Source organism: Aegilops tauschii, chromosome 2, assembly GCF_002575655.3.
Source record: "Aegilops tauschii subsp. strangulata cultivar AL8/78 chromosome 2, Aet v6.0, whole genome shotgun sequence".
Lineage (NCBI taxonomy): Eukaryota > Viridiplantae > Streptophyta > Magnoliopsida > Poales > Poaceae > Aegilops > Aegilops tauschii.
In genome coordinates, this window is record NC_053036.3 from 132,741,507 (window position 1) to 132,767,437 (window position 25,931).

General features: G+C 47.3%; 1 pseudogene; it reads left to right on the forward strand.

Moving 5' to 3' along the window:
• Positions 1-317: 317 nt before the first annotated feature.
• Positions 318-25,931, forward strand: LOC141040819 (uncharacterized; annotated as a pseudogene).

Here is a 25,931-nt window from a genome sequence, read left to right on the forward strand (position 1 = left end):
TCTTCTTTTGATGGAGCAAACTCGGAGCCTTGAAGTTGAATGCCCGCTTCCACTACGGCACGATGCCGGGCAGTCGGTGTCAGCAGGAAGCACCGGAGGGATCACTGCTGCCGTTGAAACATACTCTCCGTATACTATTTTACAGCCGCTGTGGCTGCAAATGACTGTACTACCACTGGTAAACAGATGCGTTATGCACTTACATTTATTTTATCGGGTACAGTACAAGCGTGCCTCTGCGCGGGTGCGCTTGCGCGACCTCGTAGCGAACGTGAAATGCTGAAAGCGACGTGACCTAGCAGATACTACTAGCAGCGATGGAGAGGATCGGCACCGGCCGGCCGGTGATGGGTCGGGGCCCGTTCGGTGAAGGAAACGACGGCCGGCGGGCGGCCAGCCTAAGTGGCGGCTCATTCGGATCAGCGACGTGCGAGGTGCGAGGTGCGAGAGGAAATTTTTTGTCTTTTTTTTTACGCCGTGATACTGCCCCCTCTTTTGGAACGAACTCTCTGTTTCACGTTTCTTGCTGGGACGACCGTTCCGTGGTTTGACCGCGACGGCGGCGTGGCGTGGCGTGCCCACGGAACGGAACAGATCGGGCGGCGGCGCATGCAGACGGCTGAACGGGTCGAAGGAAAACAGCGCGGTGTGACGATGAAGGAAGGAATTGACCCGGGCCAGGTGGTTTGACTTTGCAAGTAACGTTCGGGGCGACGTAGCTCCAAAAGTATGTGGTGAACGCGTACGTGTCCACCACATGCCACGCGCACGTCTACCCTGTTCGCATGTCCAAATATAAGTAGTGGCAGCTGAACGTATCTTGGCTTATAAATTCCTCTATAGGAAAAGAAAGAAGATCAATATCCCGCTCGCTCGTTTCTCACGAATATATGCCAGATGGCCTCGGCACGTACACACGCTCGAGCCATCATGGCGACGAGACAACGACTCCCTAGCTCTCTGCAAGAGCAAGGAATAAGGCCAACTCCACCGCGCGATCCTATCATATCCGCCCCCGTCTGTTTAAGGTAAAACGGACAAATCAGACCGCCCAGCGCGCGGGCGCAAACGGACTTTTGTCCGCTTTGTGTCCGTTTTCGACCCATCCCCGGCCCAAGTTTGCGCCGGTTTTGGGTTGAAACGGACAGCGCGCGGACGGACGGGACGCGCGCGCTTGTCCTCCCCTGGCCCGCCTGTCGGTGGCACAAAGCAAAAAACCCCGCCCGGCCCATTTGGCGCCATTTTCCCCAAACCCACCCACGTCCCTCCCGCCGCCCCCTCCCTCCCCCGTCCATGGCCGACGCCCAGCCAAAATCCGACGGCCCGGCCGTCGACCCGCCCCCAAAGGTGAAGAAGAAGGCGGCGAAGGCGCCAAGGAAGCCACGAGCAGAGTGCACGCCGGAGGAGATCGCCAAGTTGGACGCGGAATCAGCGAAGAGGAGGGAACGGAGAGCGGTCGTCAAGGTCAATGCCGCTGTGGCCAAGTTCGCCGCCCAGCGCGATGCGATGGAGGCCGCGTGGCGCAAGGCCGCGGTCGACAAGAAGGAGGACCTCGTCAACAAAGCGCACGCCCTCCTCATGCTTGGCATGGGCTGAAGGAAATGTGGCCTAGAGGCAATAATAAAGTTATTATTTATTTCCTTATATCATGATAAATGTTTATTATTCATGCTAGAATTGTATTATCCGGAAACATGATACATGTGTGAATACATAGACAAACATAGTGTCACTAGTATGCCTCTACTTGACTAGCTCGTTAATTAAAGATGGTTGAGTTTCCTAGCCATGGACATGAGTTGTCATTTGATTAACAGGATCACATCATTAGGAGAATGATGTGATTGACTTGACCCATTCCGTTAGCTTAGCACTTGATCGTTTATGTTGGTATTCGTAGCATAATTTTAAAATTTTCCTACGCTCACCAAGATGCATCTATGGAGTCTACTAGCAACGAGGGGAAAGGAGTGCATCTACATACCCTTGTAGATCGCGAGCGGAAGCGTTCCAATGAACGTGGATGACGGAGTCGTACTCGACGTGATCCAAATCACCGATGACCGAGTGCCGAACGGACGGCACCTCCGCGTTCAACACACGTACGGTGCAGCGACGTCTCCTCCTTCTTGATCCAGCAAGGGGGAAGGAGAGGTTGATGGAGATCCAGCAGCACGACGGCGTGGTGGTGGATGTAGCGGTTCTCCGGCAGGGCTTCGCCGAGTTTCTGCGAGAGAGAGAGAGAGAGGTGTTGCAGGGGAGGAGGGAGGCGCCCAAGGCTGTAGGTTGCTTCCCTCCCTCCCCCCTTTATATAGGCCCCCTTGGGAGGGGGGGCGGCCAAAACCCATCTAGGGTTGGGGGGGCGGCGGCCAAGGGGTGGAAGGGGTGCCTTGCACCCCAAGGCAAGGGGGAAGTCCCCCCACCCTAGGGTTCCCAACCCTAGGCGCATGGGGGGAGGCCCATGGGGGGGCGCCCAGCCCACTAGGGGCTGGTTCCCTTCCACTTTCAGCCCATGGGGCCCTCCGGGATAGGTGGCCCCACCCGGTGGACCCCCTGGACCCTTCCGGTGGTCCCGGTACAATACCGGTAACCCCCGAAACTTTCCCGGTGGCCGAAACTGGACTTCCTATATATAATTCTTCACCTCCGGACCATTCCGGAACCTCTCGTGACGTCCGGGATCTCATCCGGGACTCCGAACAACTTTTGGGTTTCCGCATACATATATCTCTACAACCCTAGCGTCACCGAACCTTAAGTGTGTAGACCCTACGGGTTCGGGAGACATGCAGACATGACCGAGACGCCTCTCCGGTCAATAACCAACAGCGGGATCTGGATACCCATGTTGGCTCCCACATGTTCCACGATGACCTCATCGGATGAACCACGATGTCGAGGATTCAGTCAATCCCGTATGCAATTCCCTTTGTCAAACGGTATGTTACTTGCCCGAGATTCGATCATCGGTATCCCAATACCTTGTTCAATCTCGTTACCGGCAAGTCTCTTTACTCGTACCGCAATGCATGATCCCGTGACTAACGCCTTAGTCACATTGAGCTCATTATGATGATGCATTACCGAGTGGGCCCAGAGATACCTCTCCGTCACACGGAGTGACAAATCTCAGTCTCGATCCGTGCCAACCCAACAGACACTTTCGGAGATACCCGTAGTGCACCTTTATAGTCACCCAGTTACGTTGTGACGTTTGGCACACCCAAAGCACTCCTGCGGTATCCGGGAGTTGCACGATCTCATGGTCTAAGGAAAAGATACTTGACATTGGAAAAGCTCTAGCAAACGAAACTACACGATCTTTTATGCTATGCTTAGGATTGGGTCTTGTCCATCACATCATTCTCCTAATGATGTGATCCCGTTATCAACAACATCCAATGTCCATAGTCAGGAAACCATGACTATCTGTTGATCAACGAGCTAGTCAATTAGAGGCTTACTAGGGACACGTTGTGGTCTATGTATTCACACATGTATTACGATTTCCGGACAATACAATTATAGCATGAATAATAGACTATTATCATGAACAAAGAAATATAATAATAACCATTTATTATTGCCTCTAGGGCATATTTCCAACAGTTTAGTATGTTGCTATTGCTTTCTTCATGACTTATACATGTTCCTATGACTATGAGATTATGCAACTCCCGTTTACCAGAGGAACACTTTGTGTGCTATCAAACGTCACAACGTAACTGGGTGATTATAAAGGTGCTCTACATGTGTCTCCGAAAGTACTTGTTGAGTTGGCGTATTTCGAGATTAGGATTTGTCACTCCGATTGTCGGAGAGGTATCTCTGGGCCCTCTCAGTAATGCACATCACTATAAGCCTTACAAGCATTGTAACTAATGAGTTAGTTGTGGGATGATGTATTACAGAACGAGTAAAGAGACTTGCCGGTAACGAGATTGAACCAGGTATTGAGATACCGACGATCGAATCTCGGGCAAGTAACATACCGATGACAAGGGGAACAATGTGTTGTTATGCGGTTTGACCGATAAAGATCTTTGTAGAATATGTGGGAGTCAATATGAGCATCCAGGTTCCGCTATTGGTTATTGAGCGGAGACATGTCTCGGTCATGTCTACATAGTTCTCGAACCCGTAGGGTCCGCACGCTTAAAGTTTGGTGGCGATCGGTATTATGAGTTTTTGTGTTTTGATGTGCCGAAGGTAGTTCGGAGTCCCAGATATGATCACGGACATGACGAGGAGTCTCGAAATGGTCGAGACATAAAGATCGATATATTGGACGACTATATTCGGACACCGAAAGTGTTCCAAGTGGTTTCGGAGAAAAACCGGAGTACCGGGGGGTTACCGGAACCCCCCGGGGAGTTAATTGGGCCTCATGGGCCTTGGTGGGAGAAGAGGAGGGGCGGCCAGGGCAGCCGCGCGCCCCTCCCCCTCTAGTCCGAATTGGACAAGGAGGGGGGCGGCGCCCCCCTTTTTCCTTCTCCTCCTCTCTCCCTTCCTTCCCCTCCTACTCCACAAGGAAAAGGAGGAGTCCTACTCCCGGTGGGAGTAGGACTCCCCCCTTGGCGCGCCCTCCTCCTGGCCGGCCGCCTCCCCCCTTGCTCCTTTATATACGGGGGCAGGGGGCACCTCTAGACACAAGTTGATCTGTTGATCTATTCCAGCCGTGTGCGGTGCCCCCCTCCACCATATTCCACCTCGGTCATATCGTAGCGGTGCTTAGGCGAAGCCCTGCGTCGGTAGCAACATCATCACCGTCATCACGCTGTCGTACTGACGGAACTCTCCCGTGAAGCTCTACTGGATCGGAGTTCGCGGGACGTCATCGAGCTGAACGTGTGCTGAACTCGGAGGTGCCGTACGTTCGGTACTTGGATCGGTCGGGTCGTGAAGACGTACGACTACATCAACCGCGTTGTGCTAACGCTTCCGCTTTCGGTCTACGAGGGTACGTGGACAACACTCTCGCCTCTCGTTGATATGCATCACCATGATCCTGCGTGTGCGTAGGACTTTTTTCGAAATTACTACGTTCCGCAATAGTGGCATCGGAGCCAGGTTTTATGCGTAGATGTTATATGCACGAGTAGAACACAAGTGAGTTGTGGGCGATACAAGTCATACTGCTTACCAGCATGTCATACTTTGGTTCGGCAGTATTGTTGGATGAAGCGGCCCGGACCGACATTACGCGTACGCTTACGCGAGACTGGTTCTACCGACGTGCTTTGCACACATGTGGCTGACGGGTGTCAGTTTCTCCAACTTTAGTTGAACCGAGTGTGGCTACGCCCGGTCCTTGAGAAGGTTAAAACAGCACTAACTTGACGAACTATCGTTGTGGTTTTGATGCGTAGGCAAGAACAGTTCTTGCTCAGCCCGTAGCAGCCACGTAAAACTTTCAACAACAAAGTAGAGGACGCCTAACTTGTTTTTGCAGGGCATGTTGTGATGTGATGTGGTCAAGGCATGATGCTATATTTTATTGTATGAGATGATCATGTTTTGTAACCAAGTTATCGGCAACTGGCAGGAGCCATATGGTTGTCGCTTTATTGTATGCAATGCAATCGTCCTATAATTGCTTTACTTTATCACTAAGTGGTAGCAATAGTCGTAGAAGCAATAGTTGGCGAGACGGCAACGATGCTACGATGGAGATCAAGGTGTCGCGCCGGTACGATGGTGATCATGAAGGTGCTTTGGAGATGGAGATCACAAGCACAAGATGATGATGGCCATATCATATCACTTATATTGATTGCATGTGATGTTTATCCTTTATGCATCTTATTTTGCTTTGATTGACGGTAGCATTATAAGATGATCTCTCACTAAATTTCAAGATAAAAGTGTTCTCCCTGAGTATGCACCGTTGCCAAAGTTCGTCGTGCCGAGACACCACGTGATGATCGGGTGTCATAAGCTCTACGTTCATCTACAACGGGTGCAAGCCAGTTTTGCACACGCAGAATACTCGGGTTAAACTTGACGAGCCTAGCATATGCAGATATGGCCTCGGAACACTGAGACCGAAAGGTCAAGCGTGAATCATATAGTAGATATGATCAACATAGTGATGTTCACCATTGAAAACTACTCTATCTCACGTGATGATCGGACATGGTTTAGTTGATTTGGATCACGTCGTCACTTAAGATGATTAGAGGGATGTCTATCTAAGTGGGAGTTCTTAAGTAATATGATTAATTGAACTTAAATTTATCCTGAACTTAGTACCTGATAGTATTTTGCTTGTCTATGTTGATTGTAGATAGATTGCCCGTGCTGTTGTTCCGTTGAATTTTAATGCGTTCCTTGAGAAAGCAAAGTTGAAAGATGATGGTAGCGATTACACGGACTGGGTCCGTAACTTGAGGATTATCCTCATTGCTGCACAGAAGAATTACGTCCTGGAAGCACCGCTGGGTGCCAGGCCTGCTGCAGATGCAATTGACGACGTTAAGAACGTCTGACAGAGCAAAGCTGATGACTACTCGATAGTTCAGTGTGCCTGCTGCAGATGCAATTGACGACGTTAAGAACGTCTGACAGAGCAAAGCTGATGACTACTCGATAGTTCAGTGTGCCATGCTTTACGGCTTAGAACCGGGACTTCAAGGACGTTTTGAACGTCATGGAGCATAAGAGATGTTCCAGGAGTTGAAGTTAATATTTCAAGCAAATTCCCGGATTGAGAGATATGAAGTCTCCAATAAGTTCTACAGCTGCAAGATGGAGGAGAATAGTTCTGTCAGTGAACATATACTCAAAATGTCTGGGTATAACAATCACTTGATTCGACTGGGAGTTAATCTTCCGGATGATAGTGTCATTGACAAAATTCTTCAATCACTGCCACCAAGCTACAAGAGCTTCGTGATGAACTATAATATGCAAGGGATGGATAAGACAATTCCCGAGCTCTTCGCAATGCTAAAGGCTGCGGAGGTAGAAATCAAGAAGGAGCATCAAGTTTTGATGGTCAATAAGACCACCAGTTTCAAGAAAAAGGGCAAAGGGAAGAAGAAGGGGAACTTCAAGAAGAACGGCAAACAAGTTGCTGCTCAAGAACAGAAACCCAAATCTGGACCTAAGCCTGAGACTGAGTGCTTCTACTGCAAGCATAATGGTCACTGGAAGCAGAACTGCCCCAAGTATTTGGCGGATAAGAAGGATGGCAAGGTGAACAAAGGTATATGTGATATACATGTTGGTGAACGTAGCAATAATTCAAAATTTTCCTACGTGTCACCAAGATCAATCTAGGAGATGCTAGCAACGAGATAGAGGGAGTGCATCTTCATACCCTTGAAGATCGCTAAGCGGAAGCGTTACAAGAACGCGGTTGATGGAGTCGTACTCGCGGCGATTCAAATCGCAGAAGATCCGATCTAACGCCGAACGGACGGCGCCTCCGCGTTCAACACACGTACAGCCCGGGGACGTCTCCTCCTTCTTGATCCAGCAAGGGGAGAGGAGAATTTGAGGGAGAACTCCAGCAGCACGACGGCGTGGTGGCAATGGAGCTCGTGGTTCTCCGGCAGAGCTTCGCTAAGCACTACGGAGGAGCAGGAGGAGTTGGAGGAGGACAGGGCTGCACCAGGCAAGGGGTTCGGCTGCCCTCCCACCCCCTCACTATATATAGGGGGAAGGGGAGAGGGGGCCGGCCCCTCTAGATGGATCTAGAGGAGGAGGCGGCGGCCAGGGGAAACCCTAGATGGGTTTGGGCGCCCCCACCCCCTAGGAAACTTGCCCCCCAAGCCGGGAGGGGCGGCTGCCCTAGGGGTGGCGCCCCCACCTCTCCTGGTTACGTGAGAGGGGTTGGTAGGGGCGCACAACCCCTTAGTGGGCTGGTTTGCCCCTTCCCCTTGGCCCATAAGGCCCCCCAACGCTTGTCGGGGCTTCCGAAACCCCTTTCGGACATGCTGGCCATAGCCTGGTACCCTCGGAACAATTCCGGACTCCAATACCCTTCGTCCAATATACCGATCTTCACCTCCGGACCATTCCGGAGCTCCTCGTCATGTCCGGATCTCATCCGGGACTCCGAACAACCTTCGGTAACCACATACTATTTCCCATAACAACTCTAGCGTCACCGAACCTTAAGTGTGTAGACCCTACGGGTTCGGGAACCATGCAGACATGACCGAGACACCTCTCCGGCCGATAACCAATAGCGGGATCTGGATACCCATATTGGCTCCCATATGTTCCACGATGATCTCATCGGATGAACCACGATGTCGGGGATTCAATCAATCCCGTATACAATTCCCTTTGTCTATCGGTATGTTACTTGCCCGAGATTCGATCGTCGGTATCCCAATACCTCGTTCAATCTCGTTACCGGCAAGTCTCTTTACTCGTTCCGTAACGCATGATCCCGTGGCTAACTCATTAGTCACATTGAGCTCATTATGATGATGCATTACCGAGTGGGCCTAGAGATACCTCTCCGTCATACGGAGTGACAAATCCCAGTCTCGATTCGTGCCAACCCAAAAGACACTTTCGGAGATACCTGTAGTGCACCTTTATAGCCACCCAGTTACGTTGTGACGTTTGATACACCCAAAGCATTCCTACGGTATCTGGGAGTTGCACAATCTCATGGTCTAAGGAAACAATACTTGACATTAGAAAAGCTCTTAGCAAACGAACTACACGATCGTGTGCTATGCTTAGGATTGGGTCTTGTCCATCACATCATTCTCCTAATGATGTGATCCTGTTATCAATGACATCCAATGTCCATGGTCAGGAAACCATAACCATCTATTGATCAACGAGCTAGTAAACTAGAGGCTTACTAGGGACATGTTGTGGTCTATGTATTCACACATGTATTACGGTTTCCAGTTAATACAATTATAGCATGAACAATAGACAATTATCATGAACAAGGAAATACAATAATAACCATTTTATTATTGCCTCTAGGGCATATTACCAACAGTCTCCCACTTGCACTAGAGTCAATAATCTAGTTCACATCACTATGTGATTGTAATGAATCCAACACCCATGGGGTTTGTTCATATCTCTCTTGTGAGAGAGGTTATTAGTCAACGGGTCTGAACCTTTCAGATCCGTGTGTGCTCTACAAATCTCTATGTCATCTTGTAGATGCAGCTACCACGCGCTACTTGGAGCTATTCCAAATAACTGCTCTACTATACGAATCCAGTTCACTACTCAGAGTCATCCGGATTAGTGTCAAAGTTTGCATCGACGTAACCCCTTACGACGAACTCTTTTACCACCTCCATAATCAAGAAAATTCCTTAGTCCATTAGTTACTAAGGATAAGTTCGACCGCTGTCATGTGATCCATTCCTGGATCACTATTGTACCCCTTGACTAACTCATGGCAAGGCACACTTCATGTGCGGTACACAGCATAGCATACTGTAGAGCCTATATCTAATGCATAGGGGACGACCTTCGTCCTTTCTCTCTCTTCTGCCGTGGTCAGGTCTTGAGTCTTACTCAATACTCACACCTTGTAACACAGCCAAGAACTCCTTCTTTGCTGATCTATTTTGAACTCCTTCAAAATCTTGTCACGGTATGTATTCATTTGAAAGTACTATTAAGCATTTTTGATCTATCCTTATAGATCTTGATGCTCAATGTTCAAGTAGCTTAATCCAGGTTTTCCATTGAAAAACACTTTTCAAATAACCCTGTATGCTTTCCAGAAATTCTACATCATTTCTGATCAACAATATGTTAACAACATATACTCATCAAAAATCTATAGTGCTCCCACTCACTTCTTTGGAAATACAAGTTTCTCATAAACTTTGTAAAAACCCAAAATCTTTGATCATCTCATCAAAGCGTACATTCCATCTCCGAGATGCTTACTCCAGTCCTTAGAAGGATTGCTGGAGCTTTGCATACTTGTTAGCATATTTCAGGATTGAAAAAACCTTCTGGTTGTATCACATACAACCTTTCCTCAAGAAAATCGTCGAGGAAACAATGTTTTGACATCCTATCTGCAAGATTTCATAAATAATGCAGTAACTGCTAATATAATTCCAACAGACTCTTAGCATCGCTACGAGTGAGAAAGTCTCATAGCAGTAAACTCCTTGAACTTGTCGGAAAACATCTTAACGACAAGTCAAGCTTTCTTAATGGTGACACTTACCATCATTGTCCGTCTTCCTTTTAAAATCCATCTGCACCCAACAGCCTTACGACCATCAAGTAGTTCTTCCAAAGTCTATACTTTGCTTTTATACATGGATCCTCTCTCGGATTTTATGGCCTCGAGCCATTCATCGAAATCCGGGCCCACCATCGCTTCTCCATAGCTCGTAGGTTCATTGTTGTCTAGCAACATGACTTCCAAGACAAGATTACGTACCACTCTGAAGTAGAATGTATCCTTGTCGACCTACGAGGTTTGGTAGTGACTTGATCCGAAGTTTCATGATCACTATCATAAGCTTCCACTTCAATTGGTGTAGGTGCCACAGGAACAACTTCCTGTGCCCTGCTACACACTAGTTGAAGTGACGGTTCAATAACCTCATCAAGTCTCCACCATCCTCCCACTCAATTCTTTCGAGAGAAACTTTTCCTCGAGAAAGGACCCGTTTCTAGAAACAATCACTTTTGCTTCCAGATCTGAAATAGGAGGTATACCCAACTGTTTTGGGTATTCTATGAAGATGCATTTACCCGCTTTGGGTTCGAGCTTATCAGCCTGAAACTTTTCCACATAAGCGTCGCAGCCCCAAACTTTTAAGAAACGACAGCTTAGGTTTCTCTAAACCATAGTTCATACGGTGTCGTCTCAACGGAATTGCGTGGTGCCCTATTTAAAGTGAATGCGGTTGTCTCTAATGCCTAACCCATAAACGATAGTGGTAATTCGATAAGAGACATCATGGTATGCACCATATCCAATAGGGTGCAGTTATGATGTTCGGACACACCATCACACTATGGTGTTCCAGGCGGTATTAGTTGTGAAACTATTTCCACAATGTCTTAATTGTGTGCCAAACTCGTAACTCAGATATCTCTATGATCATATCATAGACATCTTATCCTCTTGTCACGACGATCTTCAACTTCACTCTGAAATTACTAGAACCTTTCAATAATTTAGACTTGTGTTTCATCAAGTAAATATTCTTAGCATCTACTCAAATCATCTGTGAAGTAAGAACATAACGATATCCACTGCGTGCCTCAGCACTCATTGGACTGCACACATCAAATGTATTACTTCCAACAAGTTGCTCTCTTGTTCCATCTTACTGAAAACGAGGCCTTTCAATCATCTTTCCCATGTGGTATGATTTGCATGTCTCAAGTGATTCAAAATCAAGTGAGTCCAAACGATCCATCTGTATGGAGTTTCTTCATGCGTATAAACCAATAGACATGGTTCGCATGTCTCAAACTTTTCAAAAAAACGAGTGAGTCCAAAGATCCATCAACATGGAGCTTCTTCATGCGTTTTATACCAATATAACTCAAATGGCAGTTCCACAAGTATGTGGTACTATCATTACTATCTTATATCTTTTGGCATGAACATGTGTATCACTACGATCGAGATTCAATAAACCATTCATTTTAGGTGCAAGACCATTGAAGGTATTATTCAAATAAGCAGAGTAACCATTATTCTCCTTAAATGAATAACCATATTGCGATAAACATAATCCAATCATGTCTATGCTCAACGCAAACACCAAATAACAATTATTTAGGTTTAACACCAATCCCGATGGTAGAGGGAGCATGCGATGCTTGATCACATCAACCTTGGAAACACTTCCAACACATATCGTCATCTCACCTTCATCTAGTCTCCGTTTATTCCGTAGCTTTTTATTTCGAGTTACTAACACTTAGCAACCGAACTGGTATTTTAATACCCTGGTGCTACTACGAGTACTAGTAAAGTACACATTATAATGTATATCCAATATACTTCTGTCAGCCTTGCCAGCCTTCTCATCTACCAAGTATCTAGGGTAGTTCTGCTTCAGTGACCGTTCCCCTTATTTCAGAAGCACTTAGTCTCGGGTTTGGGTTCAACCTTGGGTTTCTTCACTAGAGCAGCAACTGATTTGCCGTTTCATGAAGTATCCCTTTCTTGCCCTTGCCCTTCTTGAAACTAGTGGTTTTACTAACCATCAACAATTGATGCTCCTATTTGATTTCTACTTTCGCGGTGTCGCGAATAGCTCAAGGATCATCATATCTATCCCTGATATGTTATAGTTCATCACGAAGCTCTAGTAGCTTGGTGGCAATGACTTTGGAGAACCATCACTATCTCATCTGGAAGATTAACTCCCACTCGATTCAAGCGATTGTAGTACTCATACAATCTGAGCACATGCTCAACGATTGAGGTTTTCTCCTTAGTTTGCAGGCTTAAGAAACTTGTCAGAGGTCTCATACCTCTTGACGTGGGCACTAGTCTGAAATCCCAATTTCAGTCTTTGGAACATCTCATATGTTCTGCGACGTTTCAAAACCGTCTTTGGCGCCTCAATTCTAAACCATTTAGCATTACGCACTGAACTATCATGTAGTCATCAAAATGTGTATGTCAGATGTTCGCAACATCCACAGACGACGCTCGAGGTTCAGCACACCGAGCGGTGCATTAAGGACATAAGCCTTCTGCACAGCAATGAGGATAATCCTCAGTTTACGGACCCAGTCCGCATAATTTCTACTATCAACTTTCAACTAAATTTTCTCTAGGAACATATCTTAAACAATAGAACCAAAGCGTAAGCTACGACATAATTTGCAAAGACCTTTTGACTATGTTCATGATAATTAAGTTCATCTGATTATTTAATGAACTCCCACTTAGATAGACATCCCTCTAGTCATCTAAGTAATACATGATCTGAATCGACTAGACCGTGTCCGATCATCATGTGAGACGGACTAGTCATCAATGGTGAACATCTCTATGTTGATCGTATCTACTATACGACTCGTGTTCGACCTTTCGGTCTCTTGTGTTCCGAGGCCATGTCTGTACATGCTAGGCTCGTCAAGTCAACCTAAGTGTTTCGCATGTGTAAATCTGGCTTACACCCGTTGTATGCGAACGTTAGAATCTATCACACCCGATCATCATGTGGTGCTTCGAAACAACGAACCTTCGCACCGGTGCACAGTTAGGGGGAACACTGTCTTGAAATTTTAGCGAGGGATCATCTTATTTATGCTACCGTCGTTCTAAGCAAATAAGATGTAAACATGACAAACATCACATGCAAATCATAAAGTGACATGATATGGCCAATATCATCTTGCGCCTTTTGATCTCCATCTTCGAGGCGTGGCATGATCACCTTCGTCACCGGCATGACACCATGATCTCTATCATCATGATCTCCATCATCGTGTCTTCATGAAGTTGTCTCGTCAACTATTACTTCTACTACTATGGCTAACGGTTAGCAATAAAGTAAAGTAATTACATGGCGTTTTTCATTGACACGCAGGTCATACAATAAATTAAGACAACTCCTATGGCTCCTGCCGGTTGTCATACTCATCGACATGCAAGTCGTGATTCCTATTACAAGAACATGATCAATCTCATACATCACATATATATAATTCATCACATCTTTTTGGCCATATCACATCACATAGCATACCCTGCAAAAACAAGTTAGACGTCCTCTAATTGTTGTTGCATGTTTTACGTGGCTGCTATGGGTTTCTAGCAAGAACGTTTCTTACCTACGCAAAAGCCACAACGGTGATATGCCAATTGCTATTTACCCTTCATAAGGACCCTCTTCATCGAATCCGATGCGACTAAAGTGGGAGAGACAGACACCCGCTAGCCACCTTATGCATCAAGTGCATGTCAGTCGGTGGAACCTGTCTCACGTAAGTGTACGTGTAAGGTCGGTCCGGGCCGCTTCATCCCACAATGCCGCCGAATCAAGATAAGACTAGTAACGGCAAGAAAATTGAACAAATCATCGCCCACAACTACTTTGTGTTCTACTCGTGCATAGAATCTACGCATAGACCTAGCTCATGATGCCACTGTTGGGGAACGTAGCAATAATTAAAAATTTCCCTACGTGTCACCAAGATCAATCTAGGAGATGCTAGCAATGAGAGAGAGGGAGTGCATCTTCATACCCTTGAAGACCGCTAAGCAGAAGCGTTCCAAGAACGCGGTTGCTGGAGTCGTACTCGCGGCGATTCAAATAGCAGAAGATCCGATCTAGCGCCGAACGGACGGCGCCTCCGCGTGCAACACACGTACAGCCCGGGGATGTTTCCTCCTTCTTGATCCAGCAAGGGGAGAGGAGAAGTTGAGGGAGAACTCCAGCAGCACGACGGCGTGGTGGCAATGGAGCTCGTGGTTCTCCAGCAGAGCTTCGCTAAGCACTACGGAGGAGCAGGAGGAGTTGGAGGAGGACAGGGCTGCGCCAGGCAAGGGGTGCGGCTGCCCTCCCACCCCCTCACTATATATAGGGGGAAGGGGAGAGGGGGCCGGCCCTCTAGATGGATCTAGAGGAGGAGGCGGCGGCCAAGGGAAACCCTAGATGGGTTTGGGCGCCCGCACCCCCTAGGAAACTTGCCCCCCAAGCCGGGAGGGGCGGCTGCCCTAGGGGTGGCGCCCCACCTCTCCTGGTTACGTGAGAGGGGTTGGGAGGGGCGCGCAGCCCCTTAGTGGGTCTAGAGGAGGAGGCGGTGGCCAGGGGAAACTCTAGATGGGTTTGGGCGCCCCCACCCCCTAGGAAACTTGCCTCCCAAGCCGGGAGGGGCGGCTGACCTAGGGGTGGCGCCCCCACCTCTCCTGGTTACGTGAGAGGGGTTGGGAGGGGCGCACAACCCCTTAGTGGGCTGGTTTGCCCCTTCCCCTTGGCCCATAAGGCCCCCCAACGCTTGCCGGGGCCTCCGAAACCCCTTTCGGACATGCTGGCCATAGCCTGGTACCCCCAGAACAATTCCGGACTCCAATACCCTTCGTCCAATATACCGATCTTCACCTCCGGACCATTCCGGAGCTCCTCGTCATGTCCGGGATCTCACCCGGGACTCCGAACAACCTTCGGTAACCACATACTATTTCCCATAACAATTCTAGCGTCACCGAACCTTAAGTGTGTAGACCCTACGGGTTCGGGAACCATGCAGACATGACCGAGACACCTCTTCGGCCAATAACCAATAGCGGGATCTGGATACCCATATTGGCTCCCACATGTTCCATGATGATCTCATCGGATGAACCACGATGTCGGGGATTCAATCAATCCCGTATACAATTCCCTTTGTCTATCGGTATGTTACTTGCCCAAGATTCGATCGTCGGTATCCCAATACCTCGTTCAGTCTCGTTACCGGCAAGTCTCTTTACTCGTTCCGTAACGCATGATCCCGTGGCTAACTCATTAGTCACATTGAGCTCATTATGATGATGCATTACCGAGTGGGCCTAGAGATACCTCTCCGTCATACGGAGTGACAAATCCTAGTCTCGATTCGTGCCAACCCAACAGACACTTTCGGAGATACCTGTAGTGCACCTTTATAGCCACCCAGTTACGTTGTGACGTTTGATACACCCAAAGCATTCCTACGGTATCCGGGAGTTGCACAATCTCATGGTCTAAGGAAACGATACTTGACATTAGAAAAGCTCTTAGCAAACGAACTACACGATCTTGTGCTATGCTTAGGATTGGGTCTTGTCCATCACATCATTCTCCTAATGATGTGATCCCGTTATCAATGACATCCAATGTCCATGGTCAGGAAACCATAACCATCTATTGATCAACGAGCTAGTAACTAGAGGCTTACTAGGGACATGTTGTGGTCTATGTATTCACACATGTATTACGGTTTCCAGTTAATACAATTATAGCATGAACAATAGACAATTATCATGAACAAGGAAATACAATAATAACCATTTTATTATTGCCTCTAGGGCATATTTCCAACAATACATGTTATTGATGTGTACCTTACTAGAGCTCGCAGTAGCACCTGGGTATTTGATACTGGTTATGTTGCTAATATTTGCAACTCGAAACAGGGACTACGGATTAAGCGAAGACTGGCTAAGGACGAGGTGACGATGCGCGTAGGAAATGGTTCCAAAGTCGATGTGATCACCGTCGGCACGCTACCTCTACATCTACCTTCGGGATTAGTTTTAGACCTAAATAATTGTTATTTGGTGCCAGCGTTGAGCATGAATATTATATCTGGATCTTGTTTGATGCGAGACGGTTATTCATTTAAATCTGAGAATAATGGTTGTTCTATTTATATGAGTAATATCTTTTATGGTCATGCACCCTTGAAGAGTGGTCTATTTTTGTTAAATCTCGATAGTAGTGATACACATATTCATAATGTTGGAACCAAAAGATGCATAGTTGATAATGATAGTGCAACTTATTTGTGGCACTGCCATTTAGGTCATATTGGTGTAAAGCGCATGAAGAAACTCCATACCGATGGACTTTTGGAATCACTTGATTATGAATCACTTGGTACTTGCGAACCATGCCTTATGGGCAAGATGACTAAAATGCCGTTCTCCGGAACAATGGAGCGAGAGACAGATTTGTTGGAAATCATACATACTGATGTATGTGGACCGATGAATATTGAGGCTCGCGGCGGGTACCGTTATTTTCTCACCTTCACAGATGATTTGAGCAGATATGGGTATATCTACTTAATGAAACATAAGTCTGAAACATTTGAAAAGTTCAAAGAATTTCAGAGTGAAGTGGAAAATCATCGTAACAAGAAAATAAAGTTTCTACGATCTGATCGTGGAGGAGAATATTTGAGTTACGAGTTTGATCTACATTTGAAACAATGCGGAATAGTTTCGCAACTCACGCCACCCGGAACACTACAACGTAATGGTGTGTCCGAACGTCGTAATCGTACTTTACTAGATATCGTGCGATCTATGATGTCTCTTACTGATTTACCGCTATTGTTTTGGGGTTATGCTTTAGAGACGGCTGCATTCATGTTAAATAGGGCACCATCGAAATCCGTTGAGACGATGCCTTATGAACTGTGGTTTGGCAAGAAACCAAAGTTGTCATTTCTTAAAGTTTGGGGCTGCGATGCTTATGTGAAAAAGCTTCAACCTAATAAGCTCGAACCCAAATCGGAGAAACGTGTCTTCATAGGATACCCAGAGGAAACTGTTGGGTACACCTTCTATCACAGATCCGAAGGCAAGACATTGGCAAGACATTCGTTGCTAAGAATGGATCCTTTCTAGAGAAGGAGTTTCTCTCGAAAGAAGTGAGTGGGAGGAAAGTAGAAATTGATGAGGTAACTATACCTGCTCCCTTATTGGAAAGTAGTTCATCACAGAAACCGGTTCCTGTGACACCAACACCAATTAGTGAGGAAGCTGATCATGAAACTTCAGATCAAGTTACTACTGAACCTCGTAGGTCAACCAGAGTAAGATCCGCACCAGAGTGGTACGGTAATCCTATTCTGGAGGTCATGTTACTTGACCAAGGCGAACCTACGAACTATGAAGAAGCGATGGTGAGCCTAGATTCCGCAAAATGGCTTGAGGCCATGAAATCTGAGATGGGATCCATGTATGAGAACAAAGTGTGGACTTTGGTTGACTTTCCCGATGATCGGCAAGCCATTGAGAATAAATGGATCTTCAAGAAGAAGACTGACGTTGACGGTAATGTTACTGTCTATAAAGCTCGACTTGTTGCGAAAGGTTTTCGACAAGTTCAAGGGATTGACTATGATGAGACTTTCTCACCCGTAGCGATGCTTAAGTCTGTCCGAATCATGTTAGCAATTGCCGCATTTTATGATTATGAAATTTGGCAAATGGATGTCATAACTGCATTCCTGAATGGATTTCTGGAAGAAGAATTGTATATGATGCAACCAGAAGGTTTTGTCGATCCAAAGGGAGCTAACAAAGTGTGCAAGCTCCAGCGATCCATTTATGGACTGGTGCAAGCCTCTCGGAGTTGGAATAAATGTTTTGATAGTGTGATGAAAGCATATGGTTTTATACAGACTTTTGGAGAAGATTGTATTTACAAGAAAGTGAGTGGGAGCTCTGTAGCATTTCTAATATTATATGTGGATGACATATTACTGATTGGAAATGATATAGAATTTCTGGATAGCATAAAAGGATACTTGAATAAGAGTTTTTCAATGAAGGACCTCGGTGAAGCTGCTTACATATTGGGCATCAAGATCTATAGAGATAGATCAAGACGCTTGATTGGACTTTCACAAAGCACATGCCTTGACAAAGTTTTGAAGAAGTTCAAAATGGATTAGGCAAAGAAAGGGTTCTTGCCTGTGTTACAAGGTGTGAAGTTGAGTAAGACTCAATGCCCGACCACTGCAGAAGATAGAGAGAAAATGACAGAAGTTCCCTATGCTTCAGCCATAGGCTCTATCATGTATGCAATGTTGTGCAGACCTGATGTGTGCCTTGCTATAAGTTTAGCAGGGAGGTACCAAAGTAATCCAGGAGTGGATCACTGGACAGCGGTCAAGAACATCCTGAAATACCTGAAAAGGACTAAGGATATGTTTCTCGTTTATGGAGGTGACAAAGAGCTAGTCGTAAATGGTTACGTCGATGCAAGCTTTGACACTGATCCGGACGATTCTAAATCGCAAACCGGATACGTGTTTATATTGAACGGTCGAGCTGTCAGTTGGTGTAGTTCTAAACAAAGCGTTGTGGCGGGATCTACGTGTGAAGCGGAGTACATATCTAGTAAGAGACATCATAGATCGCACCATATCTAGTAAAGTACGATTACGACATTCGGACACACCATTTCGTTGTGGTGTTCCGGGTGGCGTGAGTTGGGAAACTATTCTGCATTGTTTCAAATGAAGACCAAACTCGTAACTCAAATATTCTCCTCCACGATCAGATCATAGAAACTTTATTTTCTTGTTATGATGATTTTCCACTTCACTCTGAAATTCTTTGAACTTTTCAAATATTTCAGACTTATGTTTCATTAAGTAGATATACCCATATCTGCTTAAATCATCTGTGAAGGTGAGAAAATAACGATACCCGCCGCGAGCCTCAATATTCATCGGACCACATACATCTGTATGTATGATTTCCAATAAATCTATTGCTCGCTCCATAGTTCCGGAGAACGGTGTTTTAGTCATCTTGCCCATGAGGCATGGTTCGCAAGTACCAAGTGATTCATAATCAAGTGGTTCCAAAAGTCCATCAGTACGGAGTTTCTTCATGCGCTTTACACCAATATGACCTAAACGGCAGTGCCACAAATAAGTTGCACTATCATTATCAACTCTGCATCTTTTGGTTTCAATATTATGAATATGTGTATCACTACTATCGAGATTCAACAAAAATAGACCACTCTTCAAGGGTGCATGACCAAAAAAGATATTACTCATATAAATAGAACAACCATTATTCTTTGGTTTAAATGAATAACCGTCTCGCATCAAACAAGATCCAGATATAATGTTCACGCTCAACGCTGGCACCAAATAACAATTATTCAGGTCTAAAACTAATCCCGAAGGTAGATGTAGAGGTGTGTGCCGACTGCGATCACATCGGCTTTGGAACCATTTCACAGGCGCATCGTCACCTCGTCCTTAGCCAATCTTCGCTTAATCCGTAGTCCTTGTTTCGAGTTGCAAATATTAGCAACAGAACCAGTATCAAATACCCAGGTGCTACTGCGAGCATTAGTAAGGTACACATCAATAACATGTATATCACATATACCTTTGTTCACCTTGCCATCCTTCTTATCCGCCAAATACTTGGGGCAGTTCCGCTTCCAGTGACCAGTCTGCTTGCAGTAGAAGCACTCAGTCTCAGGCTTAGGTCCAGACTTGGGTTTCTTCTCCTGAGCAGCAACTTGTTTGATGTTCTTCTTGAAGTTCCCCTTCTTCTTCCCTTTGCCCTTTTTCTTGAAATTGGTGGTCTTATTGACCATCAACACTTGACGCTCCTTGATTTCTACCTCCGCAGCCTTTAGCATTGCGAAGAGCTCGGGAATCGTCTTATCCATCCCTTGCATGTTATAGTTCATCACGAAGCTCTTGTAGCTTGGTGGCAGTGATTGAAGAATTCTGTCAATGACGCTATCATCCGGAAGATTAACTCCCAGTTGAATCAAGTGATTGTTATACCCAGACATTCTGAGTATATGCTCACTGACAGAACTATTCTCCTCCATCTTGCAGCTGTAGAACTTAGTGGAGACTTCATATCTCTCAATCTGGGCATTTGCTTGAAATATTAACTTCAACTCTTGGAACATCTCATATGCTCCATGACGTTCAAAACGTCGTTGAAGTCCCGGTTCTAAGCCGTAAAGCATGGCACACTGAACTATCGAGTAGTCATCAGCTTTGCTCTGCCAGACGTTCATAACATCTGGTGTTGCTCCTGCAGCAGGTTTGGCACCTAGCGGTGCTTCCAGGACGTAATTCTTCTGTGCAGCAATGAGGATAATCCTCAAGTTACGGACCCAGTCCGTGTAATTGCTACCATCATCTTTCAACTTTGCTTTCTCAAGGAACGCATTAAAATTCAACAGAACAACAGCACGGGCCATCTATCTACAACAACATAGACAAGCAAGATACTATCAGGTACTAAGTTCATGATAAATTTAAGTTCAATTAATCATATTACTTAAGAACTCCAACTTAGATAGACATTCCTCTAATCCTCTAAGTGATCACGTGATCCATATCAACTAAACCATGTCCGATCATCATGTGAGATGGAGTAGTTTCAATGGTGAACATCACTATGTTGATCATATCTACTATATGATTCACGCTCGACCTTTCGGTCTCAGTGTTCCAAGGCCATATCTGTTATATGCTAGGCTCATCAAGTTTAACCTGAGTATTCCGCGTGTGCAACTGTTTTGCACCCGTTGTATTTGAACGTAGAGCCTATCACACCCGATCATCACATGGTGTCTCAGCACGAAGAACTTTCGCAACGGTGCATACTCAGGGAGAACACCTATACCTTGATAATTTAGTGAGAGATCATCTTATATTGCTACTGTCGATCTAAGCAGAATAAGATGCATAAAAGATAAACATCACATGCAATCAATATAAGTGATATGATATGGCCATCATCATCTTGTGCTTGTGATCTCCATCTCTGAAGCACCGTCATGATCACCATCGTCATCGGCGCGACACCTTGATCTCCATCGTAGCATCGTTGTCGTCTCGCCAACTATTGCTTCTATGACTATCGCTACCGCTTAGTGATAAAGTAAAGCAATTACAGGGCGATTGCATTGCATACAATAAAGCGACAACCATATGGCTCCTGCCAGTTGCCGATAACTCGGTTACAAAACATGATCATCTCATACAATAAAATATAGTATCATGCCTTGACCATATCACATCACAACATGCCCTGCAAAAACAAATTAGACGTCCTCTACTTTGTTGTTGCAAGTTTTACGTGGCTGCTACGGGCTGAGCAAGAACCGTTCTTACCTACACATCAAAACCACAACGATAGTTTGTCAAGTTGGTGTTGTTTAAACCTTCGCAAGGACCGGGCGTAGCCAACTCAGTTCAACTAAAGTTGGAGAAACTGACACCCGCTAGTCACCTGTGTGCATAGCACGGCGGTAAAACCAGTCTCGCGTAAGCGTACGCGTAATGTCGGTCCGGGCCGCTTCATACAACAATACCGCCGAACCAAAGTGTGACATGCTGGTAAGCAGTATGACTTATATCGCCCACAACTCACTTGTGTTCTACTCGTGCATATTACATCAACGCATAAAACCTGGCTCGGATGCCACTGTTGGGGAATGTAGTAATTTCAAAAAAATTCCTACGCACACGCAAGATCATGGTGATGCATAGCAACGAGAGGGGAGAGTGTTTTCCACGTACCCTCGTAGACCGAAAGCGGAAGCGTTAGCACAACGCGGTTGATGTAGTCGTACGTCTTCATGATCCGACCGATCAAGTACCAAACGCACGGCACCTCCGAGTTCAGCACACGTTCAGCTCGATGACGTCCCTCGAACTCCGATCCAGCCGAGCTTTGAGGGATAGTTCCGTCAGCACGACGACGTGGTGATGATGGTGATGTTCTACCGACGCTGGGCTTCGCCTAAGCACCGCTACGATATTATCGAGGTGGATTATGGTGGAGGGGGCACCACACACGGCTAAGAGATCAAGAGATCAATTGTTGTGCCTATGGGGTGCCCCCCTCCTCCGTATATAAAGGGGGGAGGAGGAGAGGGCCGGCCAAGGGGGTGGCGCGCCCTAGGAGGGGGAAACCTACTCCAAGTAGGTTTGCCCCACCCTTTCCTAGTCCAAGAAGGAGGGGGAAGGAAGGAGTGGGAGAGGGGAAAGGCAAGGGGGCGCCGCCCCCCTTTCCTTGTCCTATTTGGACTCAAGGGGAGGGGGCGCGCCTCTTGCCCTGGTCGGCCCCTCTCTCTCTCCACTAGGGCCCAACAAGGCCCATTAGTTCCCGGGGGGTTCCGGTAACCCCCGGTACTCCGATAAATGTCCGAAACCTTCCGGAACCTTTCCGGTGTCCAAACATAGTCGTCCAATATATCGATCTTTACGTCTCGACCATTTCGAGACTCCTCGTCATGTCCGTGATCACATCCGGGACTCCGAACAACCTTCGGTACATCAAAACACATAAACTCATAATATAACCGTCATCGAACTTTAAGCGTGCGGACCCTACAGGTTCGAGAACTATGTAGACATGACCGAGACATGTCTCCGGTCAATAACCAATAGTTGAACCTGGATGCTCATATTGGCTCCCACATATTCTACGAAGATCTTTATCGATCAAACCGCATAACAACATACGTTGTTCACTTTGTCATCGGTATGTTACTTGCCCGAGATTTGATCGTCGGTATCTCAATACCTAGTTCAATCTCGTTACCGACAAGTCTCTTTACTCGTTCCGTAATACATCATCCCGCAACTAACTCATTAATTGCAATGCTGGATGATGTATTATAGAACGAGTAAAGAGACTTGCCGGTAACGAGATTGAACCAGGTATTGAGATACCGACGATCGAATCTCGGGCAAGTAACATACCGATGACAAAGGGAACAACGTATGTTGTTATGCGGTTTGACCGATAAAGATCTTCGTAGAATATGTGGGAGCCAATATGAGCATCCAGGTTCCGCTATTGGTTATTGACCGGAGACATGTCTCGGTCTTGTCTACATAGTTCTCGAACCCGTGGGGTCCGCACGCTTAAAGTTTGGTGACGATCGGTATTATAAGTTTTTGTGTTTTGATGTACCGAAGGTAGTTCGGAGTCCCGGATATGATCACGGACATGACGAGGAGTCTCGAAATGGTCGAGACATAAAGATCGATATATTGGATGACTATATTCGGACACCGGAAGTGTTCCAAGTGGTTTCGGAGAAAAACTGGAGTACCGGGGGGTTACCGGAACCCCCCGGGGAGTTAATTGGGCCTCATGGGCCTTAGTGGGAGAAGAGGAGGGGTGGCCAGGGCAGCCGCGCGCCCCCTCCCCCTCTAGTCCGAATTGGACAAGGAGGGGGCGGCGCCCCCCTTTTTCCTTCTCCTCCTCTCTCCCTTCCTTCCCCTCCTTCTCCAACAAGGAAAAGGAGGAGTCCTACTCCCGGTGGGAGTAGGACTCCCCCCTTGGTGTGCCCTCCTCCTGGCCGGCCGCCTCCCCCCTTGCTCCTTTATATACGGGGGCAGGGGGCACCTCTAGACACAAGTTGATCTGTTGATCTATTCCAGCCGTGTGCGGTGCCCCCCTCCACCATATTCCACCTCGGTCATATCGTAGCGGTGCTTAGGCGAAGCCCTGCGTCGGTAGCAACATCATCACCATCATCACGCCGTCGTGCTGACGGAACTCTCCCGTGAAGCTCTGCTGGATCGGAGTTCGCGGGACGTCATCAAGCTGAACGTGTGCTGAACTCGGAGGTGCCGTACGTTCGGTACTTGGATCGGTCGGATCGTGAAGACGTACGACTACATCAACCGCGTTGTGCTAACGCTTCCGCTTTCGGTCTACGAGGGTACGTGGACAACACTCTCCCCTCTCGTTGCTATGCATCAACATGATCCTGCGTGTGCGTAGGATTTTTTTTGAAATTACTACGTTCCCCAACATGGGTCGTCCGGCCGGTTTCCCTGCAGCGGCCGTCTGCCTGGCAAGCACAGGCTCGTCGGTCGCCCGGCCTCCGCACTACCAGTCGTCGACGTCGCAGACCACACCCATGTCGCCCGGCTTTCCTCCGCCAAGGCACGACGGCCAGACCCGTTTCTCGGGGTCGCCGGACATGGGCTTGTTCGCGCCGTGCACACCGCGCCCCGTGGCCGTCATCGACCTCAACGTCACGCCTGGGTCCAGCAGCGGCGGCCGGCCGGCCGTCCGTCGAGATGCAAAGAAAGCAAGGACGGGCACCGTTCACGGGCACCATGCCGGCCCCCCGCGTCTTGTTTGACGGAATGCCAACACCAACGCCAACGGTCAACGACCCCTTGTACAACCAGTACATGGAGGACGTGATCTTCGAGGGTGGGCAGGGCCGTGCCTACGACCCCGACGATACCCAAAGTCAGGATGGCCGCGCCCAGTATGTCCCCGATGAAGAGGCCGACGACCATGCTGACTACGACCATGGTGACTCGTGGCATGAAGACGATGACATCTATGTCGAAAGGTGATGGTGATGAAGAATAAGGCAATGACGTTGATATTAGTGGCGAGCCATTGTTCATCGACGAGCTCACCCAAAGAGCGGAAGCACAAAAGAAGAGGAAGAGCATTCACACGGGTTCATATACACAAGATGAGGACAAGTTGATTTGCCAAGCTTGGATGGAGATTAGCCAAGATCCGAGGACCGGCGTGCAACAAAAGGGCATTGTTTTTTGGACGAGAGTCCACAAAACATTCCATGAAAGGAAGATGTTTGAGCCCTACCAAATAACAAGCAACCGTAGCATCAGCTCGATTCAAAAGAGGTGGTTGTTCATCCAACAAGAGTGCAACAAGTATTGCGCCGCATTTGAGAGCGTTGAAGCACGGCCCGTGAGTGGTCTCGGCGTTGGGGACATGGTATGCTCTCCTCTTCCTAGCCCTTTCCTTGCTACGGCCATGAGACTTCGGCCTTGTATATGTTTGCATGTTCACTTGTTGTTGATCATGTCGTGTAGGCATTTCAATCTTTAGAGGCATTCAAGGCCCGACACAATGACAAGCCATTCACCCTTACGCATTGTTAGACGATCATCAACAATTGCCCTAAGTTCAAGGACCAATACCGTGAACTTCAAAGGAAGAGAGGACTGAAGACGGCCAAGTTCGCCAGAGTGGAGATGGTGAGGCGTTGAAGAGGCCGAGGGGCAAGACCAACTCCAAGATTGACGACATACATGATGCCTCATCCATGGCATTGCATGACACTTTGCATGGCATGATGTCTCAAAAGGATGTGAGGGACGAGAAGAAGCGGCAAAGCAAGGACGAGCAAATGAAGCAATACCTAGACCTTCAAAGAAAGAAGCTTGAGATGGAGGAGGCGGCCAAGAGGAGGAAGATCGACATGGAGGAGGCGGCCCGGCAAAGGCAGCTCGACATGGAGGAGGCGGCCTGGCAAAGGCAGCTCGACATCGAGGCCGACAACGTCAAGGCCAGGCAGAGGCAGCTCGACATCGAGGCCACCAATGCTGCCACCAAAGCGAAGGAGGTGGCCCTTGCGATCATGAGCGTGGACTTGTCGAAGATGAGCGAGAAGACGAGGGCCTGGTTCGAGGCCAGGCAGAAGGAGATGCTCGACGCCGAAGGCCTGAACTAG